Genomic DNA, 6,000 nt, shown 5'->3' with positions numbered 1-6,000 from the left:
ATACATAAACACTCACTTACAAAACATACACTCTCACTGACAAACACACACACTCACTAACAGACATCAAACAGACTCACTAATACACACACAAACACACTCAGTCAGAGACACACAGTAACACACTCACTGACACTCACTAGCAGACACACTCACTGACACTCACTAGCAGACACACTCACTGACACTGACTAGCAGACACACTCACTGACACTCACTAGCAGACACACTCACTGACTCTCACTAGCAGACACACACACTGACACTCACTAGCAGACACACTCACTGACACTCACTAGCAGACACACTCACTGACACTCACACTAACACATGTATTTTTTTTTTTATTTAATCCTCCAGCCTCCTTACCTTTTGGAGTGCTGCTGGGCTCCTGGGCAGGTAGGTAGGCTGGCTGGCGCGCGAGGGAGCACTCTCCCATGTGTGCTTCCTCTTCAGCTCCCTCGCGCACCGCGTAGGGATGCCGGCGCCGGAAGATGACGTCATCTTCCGGCTCCGGTATCAGTATGTGGCGCGCGAGGGAGCTGAAGAGGAAGCACACATGGGAGAGTGCTCCCTCGCGCGCCCGCAGAACCGGTCGCCCGGTGATACCAGGGCCAGCCTCGGGGGGCCCTGAGGTGGCCGGCTCCTGGGCCCCCCAGGGGAAGAGGCTGGTCCAGTGGGTACATACCGGGTCGCAGGGGCGGCCGGGCCCCCTGCGACCCTGGTAGCGCTCGGCCACGCTACAATAGGTCGTCGGCTGGAAGCGCAGTGCGCTTCCCTCCTTCCAGTCAGCCTGATTTTGCGCCCCCAGGGCCGGTGCGCCCTAAGGCGGCCACCTGGGCCGCCTTATGGTAGCGCCGGCCCTGGGTGGGGGACATAAAAATAATGAGGGGGGGACCTACTGTCCTCCCCCCGGCCCCCACCCCTACGCATTAGGTCGGGCCATAAAAATAATGAGGGGGGGACCTACTGTCCTCCCCCCTGCCCCCACCCCTGCGCGGTGGGTGGGGGCCATGAAAATAATGAGGGGGGGACCTTCTGTCCTCCCCCCGGCCCCCACCCCTGCACGGTGGGTGGGGGCCATAAAAATAATGAGGAGGGGGACCTACTGTCCTCCCCCCGGCCCCCACCCCAAAAGAAGTTACCCCCTATCTATCCACCTCACCCTAAAAAAATAGTGAGGGGGGAATAAAATAACTAACCTGTAAAGAAAAATTCAACTTACCATTTGACGTCTTCTTTTTTCTAAATTCTTCTTTTTTCAGCCTCAAAAAAGGCCAAATAAAAAGCCATAAGAACCGACGCAATTTAAAAAAAAATAAAAAAATTAATCCTTTTGAGCTCTGCAGGGCGGGGAAGGCTTATAAAGCCTTGCCACGCCCTGCAATTAGGCTAAGAACACTCTGATTGGCTGGTTTAAGCCAATCAGAGTGCTCTTTGTCATTTTACACAGCGTGGGAAAATTCTAAAGAACTTTCCCACGCTGTGTAAAATGACACAGAGCACTCTGATTGGTTAGATCCCAAGCCCACCAATCAGAGTGCTCTTTGTCATTTTACACAGCGTGAGAAAATTCCAAAGAACTTTCCCACGCTGTGTAAAATGACACAGAGCACTCTGATTGGTTAGATTCCAAGCCCACCAATCAGAGTGCTCTTTGTCATTTTACACAGCATGGGAAAATTCCATTCCGCACAGGGGTGGGGGTGGGGGGAGGACAGTAGGTCCTCCCCCCATTGTGATTTATGGCCCCCACTCACCGCGCAGGGGTGGGGGCCAGGGGGGAGGACAGTAGGTCCCCCCCTCATTATTTTTATGGCCCCCACCCACTGTGCAGGGGTGGGGGCCGGGGTGGGGAGGACAGTAGGTCCCCCCCCTCATTATTTTTATGGCCCCCACCCAACGCTCACGGGTGGGGGCGGGGGGGAGGACAGTAGGTCCCCCCAACCCATTGTGATTTATGGCCCCCACCCACCGCGCAGGGGTGGTGGCCGGGGGGAGGACAGTAGGTCCCCCCTCATTATTTTTATGGCCCCCACCCACCACGCAGGGGTGGGGGCGGGGGGAGGACAGTAGATCCCCCTCAATGTGTTTCAGGGTCCCTGAGGACAGGTGTCAATCCATATCTGCCAAATGACCCTATGTAGGGGGAACAGTCCCTATTCTGCTCTGTGTCAGTGTTTATCATGGTCTCTGAGGACAGGTGTCAATCCATATCTGCCAAGTGACCCTATGTAGGGGGAACAGTCCCTATTCTGCTCTGTGTCAGTGTGTAACAGGGTCTCTGAGGACAGGTGTCAATCCATATCTGCCAAGTGACCCTATGTAGGGGGAACAGTCCTTATTCTGCTCTGTGTCAGTGTGTATCAGGGTCTCTGAGGACAGGTGTAAATCCATATCTGCCAAGTGACCCTATGTAGGGGGAACAGTCCCTATTCTGCTCTGTGTCAGTGTGTATCAGGGATCCTTAGGATAGGTGTCAATCCATATCTGCCAAGTGACCCTATGTAGGGGGAACAGTCCCTATTCTGCTCTGTGTCAGTGTGTATCAGGGTCTCTGAGGACAGGTGTCAACCCATATCTGCCAAGTGACCCTATGTAGGGGGAACAGTCCTTATTCTGCTCTGTCAGTGTGTATCAGGGTCTCTGAGGACAGGTGTCAATCCATATCTGCCAAGTGACCCTATGTAGGGGGAACAGTCCCTATTCTGCTCTGTGTCAGTGTGTATCAGGGATCCTTAGGATAGGTGTCAATCCATATCTGCCAAGTGACCCTATGTAGGGGGGGCAGTCCCTATTCTGCTCTGTGTCAGTGTGTATCAGGGTCCCTGAGGACAGGTGTCAATCCATATCTGCCAAGTGACCCTATGTAGGGTGAACAGCCCCTATTCTGCTCTGTGTCAGTGTGTATCAGGGTCTCTGAGGACAGGTGTCAATCCATATCTGCAAAGTGACCCTATGTAGGGGGAACAGTCCCTATTCTGCTCTGTGTCAGTGTGTATCAGGGTCTCTGAGGACAGGTGTCAATCCATATGTCAAGGTGTCAATATGTCATATGTCAGGTGTCAATCCATATCCATTGTGATTTAGGAATTTTAGGTGATTTATGCCCTTTATGGATTAAAACCAGACTCTGCATCAACTGTGCAATTTTCCATGGGAGTTTTGCCATGGATCCCCCTCCGGCATGCAACAGTCCAGGTGTTAGTCCCCTTGAAACAACTTTTCCATCACTATTGTGGCCAGAAAGAGTCCCTGTGGGTTTTAAAATTCACCTGCCGATTGAAGTCTATGGCGATTCGCCCGGTTCGCCGGTTCGCGAACGTTTGCGGAAGTTCGCGTTCGCGAACCGAAAATGTTATGTTCGCGAACCGAAAATGTTATGTTCGCGACATCACTACTAAGATTTGCTTAAACAGGATAATAACACCATGTAATTATTATGAGGCAGAGTTCAGAGTGGTATTTTGATGCAGGTATAGAGCAGAGAGGTAGCTTGGATTTGAGTAGTTAAATATCAGGATGGTTGGATAAAGCTAGATAATTGTTAAGTTCAGGTTGGTATTTTGCAGGTTAGAAGTCAAACAGGAATGCAGAGTAGTTCAGGCTGGTATTAAGCCGGGTTGGAAGCAAGTAGTTCAGCCGGTATTAAGCAGGGTTGGAAGCAAGTAGTTCAGCCGGTATTAAGCAGGGTTGGAAGCAAGTAGTTCAGCCGGTATTAAAGGACCACTATAGGCACCCAGACCACTTCAGCTTAATGAAGTGGTCTGGGTGCCAGGTCCAGCTAGGGTTAACCCATTTTTTTTTATAAACATAGCAGTTTCAGAGAAACTGCTATGTTTATTAATTGGTTAAGCCTTCCCCCAAATCCTCTAGTGGCTGTCTCATTGACAGCCGCTAGAGGCGCTTGCGTGATTGGAAATCACAGTGAGAGCACGCAAGCGTCCATAGGAAAGCATTGTAACTGCTTTCCTATGCGACCGGCTGAATGCGCGCGCAGCTCTTGCCGCGCGTGCGCATTCAGCCAATGGGGCGGAACGGAGGAGGATCGGAGGCAGAGAGCTCCCCGCCCAGCGCTGGAAAAAGGTAAGTTTTACCCCTTTTCCCCTTTCCAGAGCCGGGCGGGAGGGGGACCCTGAGGGTGGGGGCACCTTTTGTAGGAAAGGTACTGTTTGAACCCCGAGCACCGTGGCCCTATCGGAGGCTAGGCCAAAGTAGGCGGTATCAGTTATCCATTGCAATCTAGTTCACTATGATGATACAATGCTTAGACCTTTTTTTTTTTTTTCTTCCTGTGCAGTGTATTTCACACATCTTATCATGTTTTCTGTGAAATTTACTGCTGAGACCACTTCCTGTATGTGGTATTGTACTTGCAGACTGTGAAATATCTCAATATAGACGTCCCTCAAATTTATCACCAAAACTTCTCTATTTGTAAATACTCTAGCAACCTGGAGGCACCGTTTTAAAGTATTTTGTATTATGTGTGGACTGTCTCATAAATACGAGTTCAGCTTAATTTCTGTTTAAATCTATAAGCATGCTTTATCATGCTTTTTGTCATAATTTTAGCCTATCACTACTCACATCACTGCTCAACAAGGAAGAGTTAGCCAGAAAATGAGCAGTGGCCACGGACTTTAGTTTACTATTAAACTATAAATAATTGGTTTAACATTGAACCAAGGGATAGCACCACAACAACAACAACATATTTATACATTAGACTCACCATTCTGTGTTTGGATTAATCTATTTATTAAATTGTGCCAAAGGTTTGCTTTTATTAATCATCTCTTTTGAATTTCAAAAATGCTCCTTTTCCAATTTCTGTGAGTCAGAATGTTAATCTGTAACCAGCAATCAATTAAACAATCGTTTCTGTGAAATGCCAACCACATCCTGCTATTCGTTTTAAAATGCACGCAGTTAACTTATGGCAGGTAATGTTTTTCTAAAAACCATTCACACCTTCTGAACTATACGGTCTAAATCGTCTATGCAAAAGGCTCCCCGAAACATTTGCTGACACTAACCGATAATATAGGAATTTATATTTATAAAATAACGCACCTTTTTTATACTTTATTTTTATTCACATAAAAAGAAATATAATCAAGTTTAAAGATCCCGAACTTCAGGTTCACAGAGAAAATGAATAGATTAGCACATTCAGCTTAATGAGGTAGGTAAAAACAAACAGTGAGAAGGTTTAACAAGTTATCAAACAATATCCAAAGTCCAATGTTCCAATAGAAGAAAATGGTAAGGAACAAAAATGGATGTAAATCAATAAACTATTTTTGGCGAGGGAGAAACAGCTGATGAGAAGAGGTGTGGAAATCAAGATCATTTTTGTAAATATTAAGTACCACTGGAGAAGTTGGTTATGAAGGGGAAGGGGGGCTGAAATGAAATAATTGTATATATGAAAATAGTATAAGTAAGAAAAAAAACAAAGTTGAAACTTCTGCTAAAATTAGGAGTGGAATTATTTCCTAGATTTTAAACAGGGTATGAATTAAAGAACAAAATCACTTCTAGGAGGGTGGAGATTTCTCGTTGAGTTTGTGGTTCGTTGTATATGGAGTGTGATAAAGTCTAAAAGAAGCACATTTCGGGGGCACCAGAACAAGAAGATATCAAAAAAGACCTTCTGTGTAAACCAAAATGCCATGTTGTAGTCATCCTATTATCTATTGCATTACGTTTTTCTGGCTAATTAAACATTGTAATTAACCCAACCCAAATCATCTTAGGTCATGGTGGTGATCATAAAAGACTTTCTACAAGGCATAAGAAAAGTAAATTAATAGAAAACTATATAAGAAAAGTAAATGAGATGGTCTGTAGTCCCCCGGCACTATCCTTTTGCACATTGTTGAGCTGATACATGGCTTAATGCGAGTCTTCAGAAGTCCATCCCGTCTGTGCCGATTGGGGTAATGGGGAAGCCCTGAGCTGCATTGGGTGGTGGTGATTGACTGAGAAAAGTAA

The sequence above is a fragment of the Pelobates fuscus genome, chromosome 12, assembly GCF_036172605.1.
Source record: "Pelobates fuscus isolate aPelFus1 chromosome 12, aPelFus1.pri, whole genome shotgun sequence".
NCBI classification, from domain to species: domain Eukaryota; kingdom Metazoa; phylum Chordata; class Amphibia; order Anura; family Pelobatidae; genus Pelobates; species Pelobates fuscus.
Note: the sequence above shows the minus strand (reverse complement) of the source record.